The sequence below is a fragment of the Ranitomeya variabilis genome, chromosome 5 (genome assembly GCF_051348905.1).
Source record: "Ranitomeya variabilis isolate aRanVar5 chromosome 5, aRanVar5.hap1, whole genome shotgun sequence".
NCBI classification, from domain to species: Eukaryota; Metazoa; Chordata; class Amphibia; order Anura; family Dendrobatidae; genus Ranitomeya; species Ranitomeya variabilis.
This window is the reverse complement of record NC_135236.1, coordinates 577,373,399-577,398,245: the sequence shown is the minus strand read 5'-3', so window position 1 is coordinate 577,398,245 and position 24,847 is coordinate 577,373,399. Positions and strand designations below refer to the sequence as shown.

General features: G+C 44.8%; 1 protein-coding gene and 1 long non-coding RNA gene across 8 annotated transcripts in view; one reads left to right on the top strand and one right to left on the bottom strand.

The window, feature by feature from the left end:
* Positions 1-3,765, top strand: part of LOC143776523 (uncharacterized) — a 153,880-nt gene extending 150,115 nt beyond the window's left edge. Inside the window, exon 3 of the long non-coding RNA XR_013215854.1 lies at positions 3,724-3,765. This is a non-coding gene — a long non-coding RNA (uncharacterized LOC143776523). The remainder of the gene's footprint in view (positions 1-3,723) is intronic.
* Positions 1-24,847, bottom strand: part of LOC143776520 (teneurin-2-like) — a 3,926,626-nt gene that overhangs the window by 2,149,322 nt on the left and 1,752,457 nt on the right. The gene's annotated exons all lie outside the window — the stretch shown is intronic.

Genomic DNA, 24,847 nt, shown 5'->3' with positions numbered 1-24,847 from the left:
CATCCTGCTCCTGTGTCTCCATTCTGCCCTGGTCTGCTTTCAATAAAACCAATAAAAAAAACGTTCTCCTTTCCTTGCTGTGCTCCTGCAGCGAAGTTCCCTCCAGATCTTTCAAGAGCGCACTTGCCGGTGAATGACAATGATGTCATACGCCGGTGATGTGCATGCTGACGTCAGCTGCCAGCCTCCGATTGGCTGGCGGCTTTAACTATTGTCGTGTGGGCCAGCTCGGCTATAGAGTAACTGAACCTGCGTCTCGGACGCAGGTTCAGTTACTGCACCAGCAGAAACCTGCCGCTGGGGCCTGATCAGCTAATCGAGCCCTATACGCCAGTCAGGGCAGTAATGCCCTGATGGCAGCCCTGGTTACACTCACCTGATCTCTGTGTTCACAATATATCTGACATCTATACTTCAAACATGAAACATAATTTCTAGGTAATCGAAGAAATATGATAGCATTAGACATTTTCACCTTAAATGAACCTGCCCCAAACCAAGTTCTAAATTCTACTTAATTGAATATCTTATATGGATTCTAATTTAGAGGGTTTTTTTTACATTTTGCAATTCGTTTACGTAGTATTTATGTAGTAATTGCCTAATCGGATTACATTATTTTCAAAGTGTGATTCATTTTGATTAAAACACTAGAGAAGTAAATGATTTAATAAAGCAACACTGAGGGGGATGGGTTACCCAATTGCCAATATACTCTGATTGCTTGTCAGCCACTTCAGTAAACCAATCAATGGCCATCGATTTGTACCATCTAGATGCAGAGTGATTTTATTTAGGTAAATGTTGTCAAATAAATAATCTTACATTTTAGCAAGATAAACCACCAGAGAAAAAGTTCAATGGAAAACATGTATTAATGCTGTGCTAAAGTTAATGAAATTGTGTGCCACATTCTTAGATGTTTCATGAGATACCTAAAAGTCATCAATTATATCTAGTAAGAATGGTAAAAAGTCATTCATATTTTGTAAGGGTGGTAACATTCCTTCAATGGGTTTTCCAAGCTTTTACAATTGCCAATTGGATTGAAGTTCATTCTCTGTCCTCCGGAGTACACACCTGCGCAAGGCAATAGCCTGGCACTGATTGCCTTGCGCTGGCATGTACTCCGGAGGACAGAGAATGAACTTCAATCCAATATTGCGGCCAGCATGCAGCCAGCGGGTAAGGAAAGGGTGAATCAAACACCCGAAAACCCCGCCCATATGACCCAAAACTGGTCCCGCCAAATTCAGGTGACAGGTTCCCTTTAAGCAGCAAGGAATAAAATTCACTTAAGTCTAAATTGAGGAGATGTGAGTTAGGCCATTTTAAAAAATAAAGGGGCTTCCCAAGACTTTTTCATGAGTCAGTGTAAGGCTATGTGCACACGTTCATGCTCATATTAAGCAACCTATTTTTAGAATGCATTCCGCATTTTTTGTGCACATGCTGCGTTTTTTTCACATCGCATTCCGGAAAAAAGCACAGCATGTTCATTCTTTGTGAGGAATCGGGGGGATTCCGCACACATAAGAATGCTTTGATTTGCTTACTTCCTGCATAGGGCTATATCCACCATGGAGGAAGTAAGCGGATCATGTGCGGATGGTACCCAGGGTGGAGGTACCATATAATTGTTAAAAAAAAAGATTTTAAATAAAAAATCGTGATATTCTCACCTTCCGGCGTCCCCCTGCAAGCTTCCCGCTCCTCACGACACTGCTGTCACAGTAATGCATTGCGAAAATGACCTGTGATGACGTAGCGGTCTCGCAAGACCGCATGTCATCTGGGGTCATGCCGCAAAGCATTACTGAGACCGGAGCATCGCGAGGAGCAGGAAGCCTGCTGGGGGACGCCGGAAGGTGAGAATATAATGATTTTTAATTTTTTTATTATTTTTAACACTCTATTGATGCTGCATAGGCAGCATCAATAGTAAAAAGTTGGTCACATTTGTCAAACACTATGTTTGACAAGTGTGACCAACCTGTCAATCAGTTTTCCAAGCGATGCTACAGATCGCTTGGAAAACGCTAGCATTCTGCAAGCTAATTACGCTAGGAAAACGCTAGTGTTTAGCGGGAATACGCATGCCAATTCCATATGCGATATACCAGCGGCAGGAGTTGCAGAATTGCTGTGGAAATTGGATTGTAAATACTCATGTGTTCACTAAACCATGCTGATTTACCACATTCAAAATATTCTATTGATTAAATTTGTTACAGAGACTCTGCAAGAGATATTGACATGCTGCTGTCCTGAAAGACGCGTCGCTTGTCAGTTTTCGTTGGTGATCCGCAGGCTCATATGCACGCATAGTGGACATGGGATTTCTGGAAATCCCATCCACTATGCCAGGGGTCGGGAACCTATGGCTCGCGAGCCAGATATGGCTCTTTTGATGGCCGTATCTGCCTCACAGACAGGGCTCCTACCTGTCTATGGGAAGGATCAGTGGCGTAGGAAGGGGGGTGCGGGGGGGGCGGTCCGCCCCGGGCGGCACAATGCGGGGGGCGGCACAATGCGGCGGTGAGTCAGTGGCGTATCTAGGGGGGCGCAGCCGGCAGGGGGGAGCAGTCGGGCCACCTAAAGCGGCGGTCCGCAGTGTCTCCCCCGGCGGCTGCATTCTGTCATCCCCCGCACTGGGAGTCAGCTGTTCTCTGTGCCGACTGTCAAGCTGACAGCCGGCACAGAGAAGCTGCGGCGCGCCGGCTCCCAGTGTTCAATTGTACTCGTATCTGTGATGCGAGTACAATTGAAGCTCTGACTGCCGGGTCAGAGCGACGCCAGCAGCGTGATTAGGTCATGTGATCACGCTGCTGACGTCACTCACCTGCGCGGCAGAGCAGGAGCTGCAGATCGACCAGGAGACACAGAGCGGTGGAAAGTGCTCCAGTGGAGCTGAAGACACCGAAGGTGCAGGGGGGGATTTACTGTGAGTGGGGATGGGGGGCATATAATATTGTGGGGGGATTTACTGTGAGTGGGGATGGGGGGCATACAATATTGTGGGGGGATTTACTGTGAGTGGGGATGGGGGCATATATTGTGGGGGGGATGGGGGCATATATTGTGGGGGGGATTTCATGTGAGTGGGGATAGTGGGATATATTATTGGATTGGGGATATTTAATATGAGTGGAGATGGGGGGATTTATTGTGGGGGGAAATTTAATGTGAGTGGAGATGGGGTATTTATTGTGTGTGGGGGGAGATTTGTCATGGGGATGGGGGGATTTAATGTGTGGGGGAGATCTGAGGACACAAAATGAAGAGCAAAGGGGGAGATGGGGGGGCATATATGAGGAAACAGTATGGGGGATGGGTGCAGACAGCTTGGGGTCAAACGGGGGAATGTATGCGGACACAGTATGAGTAGCGATGTGAAAAACGTATGTGGACAGAGTACGGGGAGTGAGGGTGTTGGGATGTGTGCATGCGTAGCATGGGGGACAGTGTAAGGGCACAGCCAGGAGGGGACAGTATACAAAGGAGGGGGAGTGTGATGAGAGAGTACAGTATAAATACTGGGCCCTATAGGGGGGACACAGTGTGAGAGGTCAGTGTGAAGAGGGGTCCGGTATAGAAAAAGGAGGTCAGTGTGAAGAGCATGTACCATAAGACAGACAGTGTGGGGGTCATATTTTATGCAGACAATATAGTGAGGGGAAATTTTTTATTCAGGAGCATTATAATGACACTTGTATCTTTAAGGGCGTCATGTGGAGATTTTCTGCAAAAGAGCGGAGAAGATGGAAGTCTACAGAGACAGCTGTGGATGAGAAAACTCAACATGGGGAGAACGGCTCCAGAGGAGACGTCATCTATCAGGTACCTGGATGTAAATGCTATTTGTGATACTAACTCTCATGTTTTTATTTATGTTAGGAGCATTAAAGGGGATGTCCAGGTTTGTGATGAGTCTGCAGTCATTCTTTGTGACTGCAGACTTCTGACTTCTCACAGTGCGCCCTGCACACTGTCAGGATTCTCTGGTGCTGGCGATTTACATACATGCGGTCACGTGCTGACTAGACATGTGTGGCCTCACTCTATGAAAATGAACTGAGTGAGGCCGGGCACGTCTAGTCGGAATGTGGTCAGAAGTATACAAATCACATGCTTGTGCTGACATGACTGTCCACCGGCAAGGGAGAATCCTAAAAGTGTGCAGTGCATGCGTTGTGAGAATTCAGAAGCGTGCGATGTCAGGATTCAGCTCCGCAGGTTCCAGTCGTCGACACATGGAAACTTCACTCATATGCGATTTTCATACTCATGGTCCTGTGACAACGAGCTTCTCTTCTGCTTCTCTCAGTTTTTCACTGAACATTGGGAGCTTAAGGGAGAGGAGCTCGTCGGTACATGACTAAGTGTGAAAATCGCATACGTTCTGGGGGGGGCGCCAAACTCGGGAACAGCCCCGGGCGGCAAAAGCTCTAGCTACGCCCCTGGGAAGGATGCATGCACCGCACTCCATCAGGCCGCGGTGCACGCTGATATTGGTAGTTCTTTGATGGCCTGATAAGCATTGGCGGCAGTGGTGAGCGGCAGGGAGCATGGACTACATTTCCCATAACTCCCTGCATAGCCGCGCCGTCTGCAAGCACGTACGGCTCTCGCGGAATTATATTTCAAAATATGTGGCGTTTACGGCTCTCTTAGCCAAAAAGGTTCCTGACCCCTGCACTATGCTGTATCATCTGGCCTCAGCATCAAAACCGTACTAATTCCTTAATGTGGGAATGAACCCTTACACTTCCTACATATAAAGGGATGGGACTGAGCTACGACATGTTTCTGCCAGTCATTTTTATGTACTATGATGATTACCTCGCTAGATAAAATGATTGTAATTAGCAAATTATATGTATTTAGCAATTTATATACAATGTAATTTCATCGTTTTATCTACTTTTTCTATTCCCAGAAAACCCCTTTAAATGGAATTTCAAGATAATTAATTTAAGGTATTAATTAGCTAATTGGATTCCAGAGCTGATTTACAGCAGAAACCAACTATGTACTTGGTACTAAATGAAAGCAGCCATATTGCACTCAGGTATAATTCTCACCCATCTTAGTTTCTGCATTATCACTGCAAAAGAGGTTTGCCATTATAATAATTGAAACCCGACCTCACTAAAGTCTCTACTTATCTACTAACAGCTAAATCTAATGGCCACTACTCCATGCTGACTTTCCTGGATCTCTCTGCATAATTCGACATGGTGGATCACCAGCTCCTCCTCATTATGCTCCACTCTATCGGCATCGAGGGCATCTGGTTCTCCTCCTACCTCTCTGAATGCTCCTTCACTGTATCTTTTGCTGGCTCCTCCTTCTCTCCTTTTCCCCTTAATGTAGGAGTTCCTCAATGATCAGTCCTAGGCCCCCTCCTCTTTTCCTTATATAATGCCCCTATTGGACAAACAAATCAGTAGATTTGGTTTTCAGTACCAACTCTATTCTGATGACACCCGATCATACACCTCTACTGAGTCCTGACATCACGCCTGTATTATTACAAAACACCAGTGATTGTCTTACCACTGTCTCTAACATCATGTCATCCCTCTATCTGAAACTGAAACTGTCAAAAACTGAACTTGCGTTTCCTTCCTCCACTAATGTAACTATGCCCAACATTGCCATTTCCGTGTGTGGTTCTGCCATTACTCCCCAGCAACATGCCCACTGACTTGTGCTCATACTTGATTCAGATTTTTCATTCACCCCCCTCTTCCGATCACTGTCTCTCTCTTGTCATCTACACCTCAAAAATATTTCTAGACTTCGTCCTATACTTACTTTCGACTCTGCAAAAACTGTACTGTAGCTCTTACTGATTCTCTTCTGGACTATTGTAACTCTCTACTAATCGGTCTCCCTCTTACTAAACTCTCCCCTCTTAAAACTGTCCAGAATGCAGCAGCCAGGATAATATTCCTCACCAACTGTTACACCAATGCCTCTACCTGGTACCAGTCAATGAACTGGTTACCAATCCACTCCGGAGTTCAATATAAACTTATCACTCTCACCCACAAAGAGAACGAGAAGCTAGCACTCGACAATTTGAAGAGTTCTTCGACGGTGCAAGTGAAAGGAGCCAATTGTCCAATAAGCACTTGAGGTAAGAAAATCACTGCACTCATCCAAATCAAAAAAGTTGCTTTGGTGAATCTTTTATTGAAATACGGTGATGAAAACGAAGCGCCAAACCATCTGGGATATCCTCTGATTGGATTACTGGCCATATACTCCTACACAGGGTTATGCTTTGGCCAGCCTCTCTATTGATTATCCTAAAGCGACATAACATCTATTTATAGAAATGAACCACTACAAATGCACTATTGTGATCAAGGCCACTGGGTGGCCGAAACGTTAAATGAGTGCCTCACTAGTTGTCGCTTCATTTTCATCACTGTATTTCAATAAAAGATTCACCTAAGCAACTTTTTTAATTGGATGAGTGCAGTGATTTTCTTACCTCACTCTCACCCACAAAGCGCTCTATGGTCCAGTACCATCCTACATCGCCTGCCTTGTCTCAGTCTACCACCCATCCCGTGCCCTCCATTCTGCTAATGTCCTAAGGTTAACATCCTCAATAATCCAAAACTCCCACTATCGTCTCCAAGACTTCTCGCGTGCTGCGCCAATTCGTAAAATGCACTATCCAGGATAATTAGATTAATTCCAAATACCCACAGTTTTAAGCGTGCCCTAAAAACACATTTCTCCAGACGGGCTTACCGTCTCAACATATTTATTTAACTATCCCTGTTTTGCCCATATAAAATTTTCTTCAAAACCAGGACCCTCATGTGAGATGTGGGAAAATTATATCTAATTGATATCCTTTTGATATCTGATGGAATTCCCTATCAGATACAGTTTGGCCCAAAATACTTGCTCCCAAACTCAGCCCCCACCTTTGGAATTACCCCAGGCCAAAAGGGAAGTCAAATACACATCAAACAATGGGACCTCATTATCCAGCGAAAGCACTTCCTTGGACAGGGTAGACCAATGTTTTTTCTTTGCTCAAGCAAAAAGGCCTTTAAAACTCTCCCCAGGAGGAGCAAAAGGCACAGACCCTGTGTCCCCCGGCACCAATTATCACAGGGGTGTGAACTCTTGTGCAGTTACTAGCCAACTGGCTTCTTTTGTTGGACTCAGGCTGACTTGCAGACATATTGGCACTGCAGATCCCCAGCTCAACAACACAAGGCTCTGAGATATTGAATCTAGAAAATGACCTCTAATAAAAGAATGCAATATCTCTGAACCTAGCCGAACACATAATCGGAATCTGCATTCCTTTTCCCACAAGCCCATACCATGCAGCCACCTCTAGTACTCTGGGGGGGGGGGGGGTTGAGGCCCAACTGTAGCATGCTTAATACCATATAATATTTCACAGTTAACAAAATGTATTACAATGCCAAGCAAATTTGCACACCTCAGATGGATGGATGTGACTGCAGTATAATTATAGCAATGCAAATTTTTTAAACAAACAATTTATTTTTGGGGGGGTTTGTGGCCCAACTGTAGCATGCTAAATGCTTTATAAAATTTCACAACTCACAAAAAAGGCTGTACGACACTCCCAAATAAATTTGCACACCTCAGACGGACATATGTGATTGTAGTATTACTATCGCAATGCGTTTTTTTAAACAATTTCTTTTTTAGGGGATTTTGAGGCCCAACTGTAGCATACTAAATGCTAAATACAGTGTAACATTTCACAGCTCAAAAAACCCATTGTATTACAATGGCAGGCAAATTTGCACACCTCAGATGAACGTATGAGACTGCAGTATAAATATAGCAATGCAATTTTTTAAACACTTTCTTTATTTTGGGGCTTTTGAGGCACAACTGTAGCACACTAAATACTGTATAAAAGTTTATTGCGCAATAAAACTATTATATTACAATGCCAAGCAAATTTGCACACCTCAGACAGACGTATGAGACTTCAGTACAAATATAGCAATGCAATTTTTTTAAACGCTTTCTCTATTTTGGAGGTTTTGAGGCACAACTGTAGCACACTAAATACTATATAAAGGTTCACTGCTCAAAAAAATGGCAGTATTACAATGTCAGGCAAATTTGCACACCTCACATGAAAGTATAAGACCGCAGTATAAATATAGCAATGTGATTTTTTAACAAACTACACCGTGTTTAAAATTATTATGCAAATTGAATTTAAGTGTCATAAAGATTTATTTGTTTTGTTTTTCAAATAAACTCATGGATGGTATTGTGTAACAGGGCTAAATGGATCAATGAAATCAATCTTAAACACGTGATAATTAATTTTCCAGGTGATTCTAATTAACCCCTTAATCCCATTGGACATACTATCCCATCAAGGTGACCTGGGACTTAATTCCCAGTGACGGGATAGTACGTCCAGCGCGATCGGCAGCGCTCACGGGGGGAGCGCGGCCGATCGCAGCTGGGTGTCAGCTGATTATCACAGCTGATATCCGGCACTATGTGCCAGGAGCAGTCACAGACCGCCCCTGGCACATTAACCCCCAGCACACAGCGATCAAACATGATCGCGGTGTGCCAGCGGTACAGGGAAGCATCGCACAGGGAGGGGGCTCCCTGCGTGCTTCTCTGAGACCCCCGGAGCAACGCGATGTGATCGCATTGCTGCGAGGGTCTCTTACCTCCTATCCCTGCAGGCCCCGGATCCAAAATGGCCACGGGGCTGCATCCGGGTCCTGCAGGGATTACTTCTGGGTGCAGCCCAAGCTCTGGTAAGCCTGCAGCGCTCTAAGACAGATCGCCGATCTGGAAGAGTGCTGTGCAAACTGTCAGATCAGCGATCTGTGATGTCCCCCCCTGGGACAAAGTAAAAAAGTAAAAAAAAAAAATCCACATGTGTAAAAAAAAAAAAAAAATCCTAAATAAATTAAAAAAAATATATATATATTATTCCCAAAAATACATTTCTTTATCTAAATAAAAAAATAAACAATAAAAGTACACATATTTAGTATCGCCGCGTCCATAACGACCCAACCTATAAAACTGTCCCACTAGTTAACCCCTTCAGTGAACACCGTAAGAAAAAAAAAAAAAACGAGCCAAAAAACAACGCTTTATTATCATACCGCCGAACAAAAAGTGGAATAACACGCGATCAAAAAGACGGATATAAATAACCATGGTACCGCTGAAAACATCATCTTGTCCCGCAAAAAACGAGCTGCCATACAGCATCATAAGCAAAAAATAAAAACTTATAGTCCTCAGAATAAAGCGATGCCAAAATAATTATTTTTTCTATAAAATAGCTTTTATCGTATAAAAGCGCAAAAACATAAAAAAATGATATAAATGAGATATCACTGTAATCGTACTGACCCGACGAATAAAACTGCTTTATCCATTTTACCAAACGTGGAATGGTATAAACGCCTTCCCCAAAAGAAATTCATGAATAGCTGGTTTTTGGTCATTCTGCCTCACAAAAATCGGAATAAAAAGTGATCAAAAACTGTCACGTGTCCGAAAATGTTACCAATAAAAACATCAACTCGTCCCACAAAAAAGAAGACCTCACATGACTCTGTGGACTAAAATATGGAAAAATTATAAGTCTCAAAATGTGGAGACGCAAAAACTTTTTTGCTATAAAAAAGCGTCTTTTAGTGTCTGACAGCTGCCAATCATAAAAATCCGATATAAAAAATGCTATAAAAGTAAATCAAACCCCCCTTCATCACCCCCTTAGTTAGGGAAAAATAATAAAATTTAAAAAATGTATTTATTTCCATTTTCCCATTGGGATTAGGGCTAGGGTTAGGGTTAGGGCTAGGGTTAGGGCTAGGGTTAGGGTTAGGGCTAGGGCTAGGGTTAGGGCTAGGGCTAGGGTTAGGGCTAGGGTTTGAGCTAGGGTTAGGGCTAGGGTTAGGGCTAGGGTTAAGGCTAGGGTTAGGGTTGGGGCTAGGGTTGGAGCTAAAGTTAGGGTTAGGGTTGGGGCTAAAGTTAGGGTTAGGGTTGGGGCTAAAGTTAGGATTAGGGTTGGGGCTAAAGTTAGGGTTAGGGTTTGGATTACATTTACAGTTGGGATTAGGGTTGGGATTAGAGTTAGGGGTGTGTCAGGGTTAAGGGTGTGGTTAGGGTTACCATTGGGATTAGGGTTAGGGGTGTGTTTGGATTAGGGTTTCAGGTAGAATTGGGGAGTTTCCACTGTTCAGGCACATCAGGGGCTCTCCAAACATGACATGGCGTCCGATCTCAATTCCAGCCAATTCTGTGTTGAAAAAGTAAAACAGTGCTCCTTCCCTTCCAAGCTCTCCCGTGCGCCCAAACAGGGGTTTACCCCAACATAAGGGGTATCAGCGTACTCGGGAAAAATTGGACAACAACTTTTGGGGTCCAAGTTCTCTTGTTATCCTTGAGAAAATAAAAATTTGGGGGGCTACAAATCATTTTTGTGGGAAAAAAAAGATTTTTTATTTTCACGGCTCTGCGCTGTAAACTGTAGTGAAACACTTGGGGGTTCAAAGTTCTCACAACACATCTAGATAAGTTCCTTGGGAGGTCTAGTTTCCAATATGGGGTCACTTGTGGGGGGTTTGTACTGTTTGGGTACATCAGGGGCTCTGCAAATGCAACGTGACACCTGCAGACCAATCCATCTAAGTCTGCATTCCAAATGGAGCTCCTTCCCTTCTGAGCTCTGCCATGCGCCTAAACAGTGGTTCCTCCCCACATACGGGGTATCAGCGTACTCAGAACAAATTGGTTAACAACTATTGGGGTCCAATTTATCCTGTTACCCTTGTGAAAATACAAAACTGGGGGCTAAAAAATCATTTTTGTGACAAAAAAAATTATTTTTATTTTCACGGCTCTGTGTTATAAACTGTAGTGAAACACTTGGAGGTTCAAAGCTCTCAAAGCATATCTAGATAAGTTCCTTAGGGGTTCTACTTTCCAAAATGGTGTCACTTGTTGGGGGTTTTAATGTTTAGGCACATCAGGGGCTCTCCAAACGCGACATGGTGTCCCATCTCAATTCCAATCAATTTTGCATTGAAAAGTCAAACGGCGCTCCTTCCCTTCCGAGCTCTGCCATGTGCCCAAACAGTCGTTTACCCCCACATATGGGGTATCAGCGTACTCAGGACAAATTGCACAATAACTTTTGGGGTCCAATTTCTTCTCTTACCCTTGGGAAAATACAGAACTGGGGGCAAAATATCATTTTTGTGAAAAAATATGATTTTTTATTTTTACGGCTCTGCATTATAAATTTCTGTGAAGCACTTGTTGGATCAAAGTGCTCACCACACATCTAGATAAGTTCCTTAAGGGGTCTACTTTCCAAAATGGTGTCATTTGTGAGGGGTTTCAATGTTTAGGCACATCAGGGGCTCTCCAAACGCAACATGGCATCCTATCTCAATTCCAGTCAATTTTGCATTGAAAAGTCAAATGGCGCTCCTTCCCTTCCGAGCTCTGCCATGCGCCCAAACAATGGATTACACCCACATATGGGGTATCAGCGTATTCAGGAAAAATTGCACAACAATTTTTGGGGTCCAATTTCTTCTCTTACCCTTGGGAAAATAAAAAATTGGGGGTGAAAAGATCATTTTCGTGAAAAAATATGATTTTTTATTTTTACGGCTCTGCATTATAAACTTCTGTGAAGCACTTGTTGGGTCAAAGTGCTCACCACACATCTAGATAAGTTCCTTAGGGGGTCTACTTTTCAAAATGGTGTCACTTGTGGGGGGTTTTAATGTTTAGGCACATCAGGGGCTCTCCAATCGCAACATGGCGTCCCATCTCAATTCCAGTCAATTTTGCATTGAAAAGTAAAATGGGGCTCCTTTCCTTCCGAGCTCTGCCATGCACCCAAACAGTGGTTTACCCCCACATATGGGGTATCCGCGTACTCAGGACAAATTGTTCAACAACGTTTGGGGTCCATTTTCTCCTGTTACCCTTGGTAAAATAAAACAAATTGGAGCTGAAATAAATTTTGTGTGCAAAAAAGTTAAATGTTCATTTTTATTTAAACATTCCAAAAATTCCTGTGAAACACCTGAAGGGTTAATAAACTTCTTGAATGTGGTTTTGAGCACCTTCAGGGGTGCAGTTTTTAGAATGGAGTCACACTTGGGTATTTTCTATCATGTAGACCCCTCAAAATGACTTCAAATGAGATGTGGTCCCTAAAAAAAAATGGTGTTGTAAAAATGAGAAATTGCTGGTCAAATTTTAACCCTTATAACTCCCTAACAAAAAAAATGTTGGTTCTAAAATTGTGCTGATGTAAAGTAGACATGTGGGAAATGTTATTTTCTAAGTATTTTGTGTGAGATATCTCTGTGATTTAAAAGCATAAAAATTCAAAGTTGGAAAATTGCAAAATTTTCGCCAAATTTCCATTTTTTTTCACAAATAAATGCAAGTTATATTGAATAAATTTTACCCCTATCATGAAGTACAATATGTCACGAGAAAACATTGTCAGAATCGCCAAGATCCGTTGAAGCGTTCCAGAGTTATAACCTCATAAAGGGACAGTGGTCAGAATTGTAAAAATTGGCCCGGTCATTAACGTGCAAACCACCCTCGGGGCTTAAGGGCTTAAAGGAAAACTACTTAAAAATGATGTTCCACATTATTAAGCATGCCACAGTTTTCAAGTAACATGGGAAAGAAAAAAGATCTCTCTGCTTCCGAAAAGCATCAAATAGTGCAATGCCTTGGTCAAGGGATGAACATTACATATTTCCCGAAAACGTAAGCATGATCATAGTACTGTTAAGAGATTTGTGGCTGATTCTGAGCACAGACATGTTCGTGCTCATAAAGACAAAATGAGGAAGGTTTCTACCAGGCAACTTCATCGGATTAAGAGAGCAGCTGCTAAAAAGCCATTACAAACCAGGAAACAGATATTTGAAGCTGCTGGTGCCTCTGGAATCCCTCGAACCTCAAGGTGTAGGATCCTTCAAGAGCTTGCTTTGGTTCATAAACCTACTATTCGGCCACCCCTAAACAGTGTTCATAAGCAGAAACGGTTGCAGTGGGTCCTGACATACTTGAAGACTAATTTTCAAACAGTCTTGTGTTGTGAATTAGACTTTTTGGCTCCCTCTTGTGGTCACTAGTGGTATGACTCTGGGATTGTCTTTTTTCTGTTTGGCACTCACCTGGGTCGTTAGTCCAGGGGTGTCGCTATATTAACTTCCTGGATCCTTAGTCCAGTGCCTGGCATCGTTGTAATCAGATCCTTCTGTTGCTCCTGTCTGCTGGTCCTGGCTCTTGCAAAATTAAGCTAAGTCTTGCTTCTTTGTTTTTTGAGTTACTTGCTTTGCTACTATTTTTGTCCAGCTTGTACTAAATGTGATTTCTGACCTTGCTGGAAGCTCTAGGGGGCTGGTGTTCTCCCCCCGGCCGTTAGACGGTTCGGGGGTTCTTGAATATCCAGCGTGGATATTTTAATAGGGTTTTTGCTGACCATATAAGTCATCTTACTATATTCTGCTATTAGCTAGTGGGCCTCTCTTTGCTAAATACCTAGCTCATTCTTATGTTTGTCTTTTCCTCTTACCTCACCGTTATTATTTGTTGGGGGCTTGTATCCAACTTTTGGGGTCTTTTCTCTGGAGGCAAGAAAGGTCTTTCTTTTCCCTTCTAGGGTTAGTTAGTTCTCCGGCTGGCGCGAGACGTCTAGATCCAACGTAGGCACGTTCCCCGGCTACTTCTATTTGTGGTGCTAGGATTAGATATATGGTCAGCCCAGTTACCACTGCCCTATGAGCTGGTTTTTTGTGTTTGCAGACTTGGTATTTATTCCTGAGACCCTCTGCCATTGGGGTCATAACAGTCTTGTTTACTGATGAGTGTTGAGCAACCCTGGATGGTCCAGATAGATGGAGTAGTGGATGGTTGGTGGATGGCCACCATATCCCAACAAGGCTGCGACGTCAGCAAGGAGGTGGAGGAGTCATGTTCTGGGCCGGAATCATGGGGAAACAGCTGGTATGGCCCTTTAAGGTTTCTGAAGGTGTGAAAATGACCTCTGCAAAGTATATAGAGTTTCTGACTGACAACTTTCTTTCCGTGGTATAAAAAGCAGAAACGTGCCTTCAGGAGCAAAACCATCTTCATGCATGACAATGCACCATCTTATGCTGCAAAAATACCTCTGAGTCATTGGCTGCTATGGGCATAAAAGGAGATATCATCAAGCAAAAGATCTATGAGATTGGGAGGCAGTTCACATTAAAACAGCAGCTCTGGGAGGCTACTCTGACTTCATGCAAAGAAATACAAGCAGAAACTCTCCAAAAACTCACAAGTTCAATGGATGCAAGAATTGTGAAGGTGATATCAAAGAAGGGTTCCTATGTTAACATGTAACTTGGCCTGTTAGGATGTGACCCCCTAATGTTGCAAATTCAACAAATGAGCATTTTCATTTCTTTAAAACATATCAAATGTTTAGAAATTCTACTGTGCCTAATAATTTGTAACAGTGCATTTTGAGTTTTTATTCATTTTGGAGATCATACTGTTATCATTGGGAGGTTTCTTCAATAAAATTCGATGTATACTCTAATGGGTGATGACTTTTATTAGACTGACTGTCATTTGAACCTACCATTTAGGAAAATCATAGAAAAATAAAATTTGCATAATAATTTGGAACATGGTGTGCATATTTCTTTTTTTGGGAGGTTAGAGACCGAACTGTAGAATGTTAAATGCCACATAAAATTTCACCGCTCCAATAATTTGCAGTATTACAATGCCTGGCAAATTTGCCCAATTGAGATGAACGTGTGAGTTGCAGTATCAATATAGCGATGCTATTGAGATCCAACCAAGTCTGGCTGTATGATTTTGATGAACATCTGCCGCAGTAAAAATGGTATATAATAATTTCCTGCTCAGAACAAATTGGAGGATTAAGAGCAAAATTAATATTATTAACCCCCAAAAGAGGTTTTGGTGTTAGTTGCAGCATAAATGACATGCAATTAACCCTATCCTGTACTACACTGTCCCTTCAGCACAATCTCTCTCTAAATGCTGCTAACAGCAGTACTAATATTGATTACAATTAGCCTTAAGATGGACTGTTGTTGTTCTTCACAAAAATATAACTGTGGCTGAATCCCTGGCTAATATGCAGCTACAATTCTGTCCCTCTCACTACCACCTCTCCCTATGCTGCCTTTGTCCAGGGTACAATGTGCCAAGCATGGTGTCATGGGTCTTATATAGACCTGATGATGCTACGCGGCCAGCCAATCGCAGTAATGCCATGACCAAGAAGGCTATGGCATTACAGTGACTGTCAGGCAATACCCACATGTTCATTGGCTGTCTACAAAGCCACAAACATGCGGAGTGGGGACTCGAGTAACGTGCATCCTGATCACACTTATGCTCGAGCGAGTTTTGAGTAGTGATGAACACACTCGCTAATCACTAGTTATTACCACTGGATGCTCCACTGTTCCATAACCTTATGAATATCTGGCGCTGTTATTCAACATAGACTAGAAAGGTTGGGAGCATGTAAATATTTAGCTCTATAGGTTAAAAAAGACCTAGGTCCATCAAGTTCAACCTTGCTCTACCAATGGTACATTTTTCACTAAACTAACTATAACCCCAATAGCAGGTGTATTAAGGAAATCATACAGCACTTTTTAGAGGATGTAATTGTCTGCCATTACTACCTCTTGTTGTAGGCCAGGGGTCGGGAACCTATGGCTCGCGAGCCAGATATGGCTCTTTTGATGGCCGTATCTGGCTCGCAGACAGGGCTCCTACCTGTCTATGGGAAGGATCAGTGGCGTAGGAAGGGGGGCACAATGCGGGGGGCGGCACAATGCGGCGGTGAGTCAGTGGCGTATCTAGGGGGGCGCAGCCGGCAGGGGGGCGCAGTCGGGCCGCCTAAAGCGGCGGTCCGCAGTGTCTCCTCCGGCGGCTGCATTCTGTTACCCCCCGCACTGGGAGTCAGCTGTTCTCTGTGCCGACTGTCAAGCTGACAGCCGGCACAGAGAAGCTGCGGCGCGCCGGCTCTCAGTGTTCAATTGTACTCGTATCTGTGATGCGAGTACAATTGAAGCTCTGACTGCCGGGTCAGAGCGACGCCAGCAGCGTGATCAGGTCATGTGATCACGCTGCTGACGTCACTCACCTGTGCGGCAGAGCAGGAGCTGCAGATCGACCAGGAGACACAGAGCGGTGGAAAGTGCTCCAGTGGAGCTGAAGACACCGAAGGTGCAGGGGGGGATTTACTGTGAGTGGGGATGGGGGGCATATAATATTGTGGGGGGATTTACTGTGAGTGGGGATGGGGGGCATATAATATTGTGGGGGGATTTACTGTGAGTGGGGATGGGGGCATATATTGTGGGGGGGGATGGGGGCACATATTGTGGGGGGGATTTCATGTGAGTGGGGATAGTGGGATATATTATTGGATTGGGGATATTTAACCCCTTCATGACCCAGCCTATTTTGGCCTTAATGACCTTGCCGTTTTTTGAAATTCTGACCAGTGTCCCTTTATGAGGTAATAACTCAGGAACGCTTCAACGGATCCTAGCAATTCTGAGATTGTTTTTTCGTGACATATTGGGCTTCATGTTAGTGGTAAATTTAGGTCGATAATTTCTGAGTTTATTTGTGAAAAAAACGGAAATTTGGCAAAAAATTTGAAAATTTCGCAATTTTCACATTTTGAATTTTTATTCTGTTAAACCAGAGAGTTATGTGACACAAAATAGTTAATAAATAACGTTTCCCACATGTCTACTTTACATCAGCACAATTTTGGAAACAATTTTTTTTTTTGCTAGGAAGTTATAAGGGTTAAAATTTGACCAGTGATTTCTCATTTTTACAACAAAATTTACAAAACCATTTTTTTTAGGGACCACCTCACATTTGAAGTCATTTTGAGGGTTCTATATGGCTGAAAATACCCAAAAGTGACACCATTCTAAAAACTGCACCCCTCAAGGTGCTCAAAACCACATTCAAGAAGTTTATTAACCCTTCAGGTGTTTCACAGCAGCAGAAGCAACATGGAAGTAAAAAATGAACATTTAACTTTTTAGTCACAAAAATGATCTTTTAGCAACAATTTTTTTATTTTCCCAGCGGTAAAAGGAGAAACTGGACCACGGACGTTGTTGTCCAATTTGTCCTGAGTACGCTGATACCTCATATGTGGGGGTAAACCACTGTTTGGGCGCACGGCAGGGCTCGGAAGGGAAGGAGCGCCATTTGACTTTTTGAATGAAAAATTGGCTCCAATCTTTAGCGGACACCATGTCACGTTTGGAGAGCCCCCGTGTGCCTAAACATTGGAGCTCCCCCACAAGTGACCCCATTTTGGAAACTAGACCCCCCAAGGAACTTATCTAGAAGCATAGTGAGCACTTTAAACCCCCAGGTGCTTCACAAATTGATCCGTAAAAATGAAAAAGTACTTTTTTTTCACAAAAAAATTATTTTAGCCTCAATTTTTTCATTTTCACATGGGCAACAGGATAAAATGGATCCTAAATTTTGTTGGGCAATTTCTCCTGAGTACACAAATACCTCACATGTGGGGGTAAACCACTGTTTGGGCACATGGTAAGGCTCGGAAGGGAAGGAGCGCCATTTGACTTTTTGAATGAAAAATTATCTCCAACGTTAGCGGACACCATGTCACGTTTGGAAAGCCCCTGTGTGCCTAAACATTGGAGCTCCTCCACAAGTGACCCCATTTTGGAAACTAGACCCCCCAAGGAACTCATCTAGAGGCATAGTGAGCACTTTAAACCCCCAGGTGCTTCACAACAAATTGATCCGCAAAAATGAAAAAGTACTTTTTTTTCACACAAAATTTCTTTTAGCCTCAATTCTTTCATTTTCACATGGGCAACAGGATAAAATGGATCCTAAAATTTGTTGGGCAATTTCTCCTGAGTATGCCGATACCTCATATGTGGGGGTAAACCACTGTTTGGGTGCATGGCAAGGCTCGGAAGGGAAGGCGTCCCATTTGACTTTTTGAATGGAAAATTAGCTCCAATCGTTAGCGGACACCATGTCGCGTTTGGAGAGCCCCTGTGTGCCTAAACATTGGAGCTCCCCTACAAGTGACCCCATTTTGGAAACTAGACCCCCCAAGGAACTTATCTAGATGCATAGTGAGCACTTATAACCCCCAGGTGCTTCACAGAAGTTTATAACGCAGAGCCGTGAAAATAAAAAAATAATTTTTCTTTCCTCAAAAATGATTTTTAGCCCAGAATTTTTTATTTTCCCAAGGGTAATAGGAGAAATTGGACCCCAAATTTTGTTGTCCAGTTTGTCCTGAGTACGGTGATACCCCATATGTGGGGGTAAACCACTGTTTGGGCGCACGGCAGGGCTCGGAAGGGAAGGCACGCCATTTGGCTTTTTGAATGGAAAATTAGCTCCAATCATTAGCGGACACCATGTCGCGTTTGGAGAGCCCCTGTGTGCCTAAACATTGGAGCTCCCGCACAAGTGACCCCATTTTGGAAACTAGACCTCCCAAGGAACTAATCTAGATGTGTGGTGAGCACTTTGAACCCCCAAGTGCTTCACAGAAGTTTATAACGCAGAGCCGTGAAAATAAAAAATGTGTTTCCTTTCCTCAAAAATATTTTTTAGCCCAGAATTTTTTTATTTTTGCAAGAGTAACAGGAGAAATTGGACCCCAAAAGTTGTTGACCAGTTTCTCCTGAGTACGCTGATACCCCATATGTGGGGGTAAACCACTGTTTTGGCACACGTCGGGGTTCGGAAGGGAAGTAGTGACGTTTTGAAATGCAGACTTTGATGGAATGCTCTGCGGGCATCAGGTTGCGTTTGCAGAGCCCCTGATGTGCCTAAACAGTAGGAACTCCCCACAAGTGACTCCATTTTGGAAACTAGACCCCCAAGGGAACTTATCTAGATGTGTGGTGAGCACTTTGAACCCCCAAATGCTTCACAGAAGTTTATAACGCAGAGCCGTGAAAATAATAAATGTGTTTCCTTTCCTCAAAAATATTTTTTTAGCCCAGAATTTTTTATTTTTGCAAGAGTAACAGGAGAAATTGGACCCCAAAAGTTGTTGTCCAGTTTCTCCTGAGTACGCTGATACCCCATATGTGGGGGTAAACCACTGTTTGGGCACATGCTGGGGCTCGGAAGGGAAGTAGTGACGTTTTGGAATGCAGACTTTGATGGAATGGTCTGCGGGCATCATGTTACGTTTGCAGAGCCCCTGATATGCCTAAACAGTAGAAACCCCCCACAAGTGACCCCATTTTGGAAACTAGACTCCCCAAGGAACTTATCTAGATGTGTGGTGAGCACGTTCAACCCCCAAGTGCTTCACAGAAGTTTACAACGCAGAGCCGTGAAAATAAAAAATCATTTTTCTTTCCTCAAAAAAGATGTTTTAGCAAGCAATTTTTTATTTTCACAAGGGTAACAGGAGAATTTGGACCCCAATATTTGTTGCCCAGTTTGTTGTGAGTATGCTGATACCCCATATGTGGGGGTAAACCACTGTTTGGGCGCACGGCAGGGCTCGGAAGGGAAGGCACGCCATTTGGCTTTTTGAATGGAAAATTAGCTCCAATCATTAGCGGACACCATGTCGCGTTTGGAGAGCCCCTGTGTGCCTAAACATTGGAGCTCCCGCACAAGTGACCCCATTTTGGAAACTAGACCTCCCAAGGAACTAATCTAGATGTGTGGTGAGCACTTTGAACCCCCAAGTGCTTCACAGAAGTTTATAACGCAGAGCCGTGAAAATAAAAAATGTGTTTCCTTTCCTCAAAAATATTTTTTAGCCCAGAATTTTTTTATTTTTGCAAGAGTAACAGGAGAAATTGGACCCCAAAAGTTGTTGACCAGTTTCTCCTGAGTACGCTGATACCCCATATGTGGGGGTAAACCACTGTTTTGGCACACGTCGGGGTTCGGAAGGGAAGTAGTGACGTTTTGAAATGCAGACTTTGATGGAATGCTCTGCGGGCATCAGGTTGCGTTTGCAGAGCCCCTGATGTGCCTAAACAGTAGGAACTCCCCACAAGTGACTCCATTTTGGAAACTAGACCCCCAAGGGAACTTATCTAGATGTGTGGTGAGCACTTTGAACCCCCAAATGCTTCACAGAAGTTTATAACGCAGAGCCGTGAAAATAATAAATGTGTTTCCTTTCCTCAAAAATATTTTTTTAGCCCAGAATTTTTTATTTTTGCAAGAGTAACAGGAGAAATTGGACCCCAAAAGTTGTTGTCCAGTTTCTCCTGAGTACGCTGATACCCCATATGTGGGGGTAAACCACTGTTTGGGCACATGCTGGGGCTCGGAAGGGAAGTAGTGACGTTTTGGAATGCAGACTTTGATGGAATGGTCTGCGGGCATCATGTTACGTTTGCAGAGCCCCTGATATGCCTAAACAGTAGAAACCCCCCACAAGTGACCCCATTTTGGAAACTAGACTCCCCAAGGAACTTATCTAGATGTGTGGTGAGCACGTTCAACCCCCAAGTGCTTCACAGAAGTTTACAACGCAGAGCCGTGAAAATAAAAAATCATTTTTCTTTCCTCAAAAAAGATGTTTTAGCAAGCAATTTTTTATTTTCACAAGGGTAACAGGAGAATTTGGACCCCAATATTTGTTGCCCAGTTTGTTGTGAGTATGCTGATACCCCATATGTGGGGGTAAACCACTGTTTGGGCGCACGTCAGGGCTCGGAAGGGAAGTAGTGACATTTGAAATGCAGACTTTGATGGAATGGTCTGCGGGCGTCACATTGCATTTGCAGAGCCCCTGATGTGCCTAAACAGTAGAAACACCCCACAAGTGACCCCATTTTGGAAACTAGACCCCCGAAGGAACTTATCTAGATGTGTGGTGAGCACGTTCAACCCCCAAGTGCTTCACAGAAGTTTACAACGCAGAGCCGTGAAAATAAAAAATCATTTTTCTTTCCTCAAAAAAGATGTTTTAGCAAGCAATTTTTTATTTTCACAAGGGTAACAGGAGAATTTGGACCCCAATATTTGTTGCCCAGTTTGTTGTGAGTATGCTGATACCCCATATGTGGGGGTAAACCACTGTTTGGGCGCACGTCAGGGCTCGGAAGGGAAGTAGTGACATTTGAAATGCAGACTTTGATGGAATGGTCTGCGGGCGTCACATTGCATTTGCAGAGCCCCTGATGTGCCTAAACAGTAGAAACACCCCACAAGTGACCCCATTTTGGAAACTAGACCCCCGAAGGAACTTATCTAGATGTGTGGTGAGCACTTTCAACCCCCAAGTGCTTCACAGAAGTTTATAACGCAGAGCCGTGAAAATAAAAAATAATTGTTCTTTCCTCAAAAATTATGTTTTAGCAAGTAATTTTTTATTTTTGCAAGGGTAACAGGAGAAATTGGACCCCAACAGTTGTTGCCCAGTTTGTCCTGAGTACGCTGGTACCCCAAATGTGGGGGTAAACCACTGTTTGGGCGCACGTCGGGGCTTGGAAGGGAGGGAGCACCATTTGACTTTTTGAATGCAAGATTGGCTGGAATCAATGGTGGCGCCATGTTGCGTTTGGAGACCCCTGATGTGCCTAAACAGTGGAAACCCCTCAATTCTAACTTCAACACTAACCCCAACACACCGCTAATCCTAATCCCAACTGTAGCCATAACCCTAATCACAAACCTAACCCCAACACACCCCTAACCACAACCCTAACCGCAACACACCCGTAACCCTAATTCCAACCCTAATCCTAACCCTAATCCCAACCGTAGCCCTAATCCCAACCCTAACCACAACTGTAACCCCAACACACCCCTAACCCTATCCGTAACCCTAACCACAAGCCTAATCTTAACCCTATTTCAAACCCTAGCCCTAATTCCAACCCTAACTCTAATTCCAACCCTAACTCTAAGGCTATGTGCCCACGTTGCGAATTCGTGTGAGATTTTTCCGCACGATTTTTGAAAAATCTGCAGGTAAAAGGCACTGCGTTTTACCTGCGGATTTACAGCAGATTTCCAGTGTTTTTTTGTGCGGATTTCACCTGCGGATTCCTATTGAGGAACAGGTGTAAAACGTTGCGGAATCCGCACAAAGAATTGACATGCTGCGGAAAATACAACGCAGCGTTTCTGCACGGAATTTTCCGCACCATGGGCACAGCGGATTTGGTTTTCCTTAGGTGTACATGGTACTGTACTGTAAACCTGATGGAAAACTGCTTCGAATTCGCAGCGGCCAATCCGCTGCGGATCCGCGGCCAATCCGCTACGGATCCGCGGCCAATCCGCTGCGGATCCGCGGCCAATCCGCTGCGGATCCGCTGCCAATCCGCTGCGGATCCGCTGCCAATCCGCTGCGGATCCGCTGCCAATCTGCTGCGGATCCGCTGCCGATCCGCGGCCCATCCGCTGCGGATCCGCTGCCAATCCGCTGCGGATCCGCTGCCAATCCGCTGCGGATCCGCTGCCGATCCGCTGCGGATCCGCTGCCGATCCGCTGCGGATCCGCTGCCGATCCGCTGCGGATCCGCTGCCGATCCGCTGCCGATCCGCTGCGGATCCGCGGCCGATCCGCTGCGGATCCGCTGCCAATCCGCTGCGGATCCGCTGCCGATCCGCGGCCCATCCGCTGCGGATCCGCTGCCAATCCGCTGCGGATCCGCTGCCAATCCGCTGCGGATCCGCGGCCGATCCGCGTCCGATCCGCTGCGGATCCGCGGCCGATCCGCTGCGGATCCACGGCCGATCCGCTCTGTGTGCACATGCCATAACCCTACCCCTAACCCTACCCGTAACCCTAACCCTACCCCTAACCCTACCCCTAGTTCTAACCCTAGTTCTAATCCTAACCCTAGAGGGAAAAAAAAAAAAAAAAAAATTCTTTATTTTATTATTGTCCCTATGGGGGTGATAAAGGGGGGGGGGGGTTATTTATTATTTTTTTATTTTGATCGCTGTGATAGAACCTACCACAGCGATCAAAATGTACCTGTAAGGAATCTGCCGACTGGCAGATTCGGCGGGCGCACTGAGCATGCGCCCGCCATTTTCCAGCATGGCGGCGCCCAGCGAGGAGACGGATGGACACCGGGAGGATCGGTAAGTATGAAGGGGTGGTGGGGGGGTGGATCGGAGCACGGGGAGGGGGAACGGAGCACAGGGGGGGTGGGTCTGGGCAAGGAGGGAGCGGACAGGAGGACGGGGGAGCCGGCAGGCGGACGGAGGGGACCGGACCCCATAACAGAGGACGGGGGGGGCGATCGGTGGGCGTGGGGGGGGGTACTTCAGTATTTCCAGCCATGGCCGATGATATTGCAGCATCGGCCATGGCTGGATTGTAATATTTCACCATTTTTTTAGGTGAAATATTACAAATCGCTCTGATTGGCAGTTTCACTTTCAACAGCCAATCAGAGCGATCGTAGCCACGGGGGGGTGAAGCCACCCCCCCTGGGCTGAAGTACCACTCCCCCTCTCCCTGCAGATCGGGTAAAATAGGAGTTAACCCCTTCACCCGATCTGCAGGGACGCGATCATTCCATGACGCCACATAGGCGTCATGGGTCGGATTGGCACGGGTTTTCATGACGCCTACGTGGCGTCATGGGTCGGGAAGGGGTTAATATGAGTGGAGATGGGGGGATTTATTGTGGGGGGAAATTTAATGTGAGTGGAGATGGGGTATTTATTGTGTGTGGGGGGAGATTTGTCATGGGGATGGGGGGATTTAATGTGTGGGGGAGATCTGAGGACACAAAATGAAGAGCAAAGGGGGAGATGGGGGGGCATATATGAGGAAACAGTATGGGGGATGGGTGCAGACAGCTTGGGGTCAAACGGGGGAATGTATGCGGACACAGTATGAGTAGCGATGTGAAAAACGTATGTGGACAGAGTACGGGGAGTGAGGGTGTTGGGATGTGTGCATGCGTAGCATGGGGGACAGTGTAAGGGCACAGCCAGGAGGGGACAGTATACAAAGGAGGGGGAGTGTGATGAGAGAGTACAGTATAAATACTGGGCCCTATAGGGGGGACACAGTGTGAGAGGTCAGTGTGAAGAGGGGTCCGGTATAGAAAAAGGAGGTCAGTGTGAAGAGCATGTACCATAAGACAGACAGTGTGGGGGTCATATTTTATGCAGACAATATAGTGAGGGGAAATTTTTTATTCAGGAGCATTATAATGACACTTGTATCTTTAAGGGCGTCATGTGGAGATTTTCTGCAAAAGAGCAGAGAAGATGGAAGTCTGCAGAGACAGCTGTGGATGAGAAAACTCAACATGGGGAGAACGGCTCCAGAGGAGACGTCATCTATCAGGTACCTGGATGTAAATGTTATTTGTGATACTAACTCTCATGTTTTTATTTATATTAGGAGCATTAAAGGGGATGTCCAGGTTTGTGATGAGTCTGCAGTCATTCTTTGTGACTGCAGACTTCTGACTTCTCACAGTGCGACCTGCACACTGTCAGGATTCTCTGGTGCTGGCGATTTACATACATGCGGTCACGTGCTGACTAGACATGTGTGGCCTCACTCTATGAAAATGAACTGAGTGAGGCCGGGCACGTCTAGTCGGAATGTGGTCAGAAGTATACAAATCACATGCTTGTGCTGACATGACTGTCCACCGGCAAGGGAGAATCCTAAAAGTGTGCAGTGCATGCGTTGTGAGAATTCAGAAGCGTGCGATGTCAGGATTCAGCTCCGCAGGTTCCAGTCGTTGACACATGGAAACTTCACTCA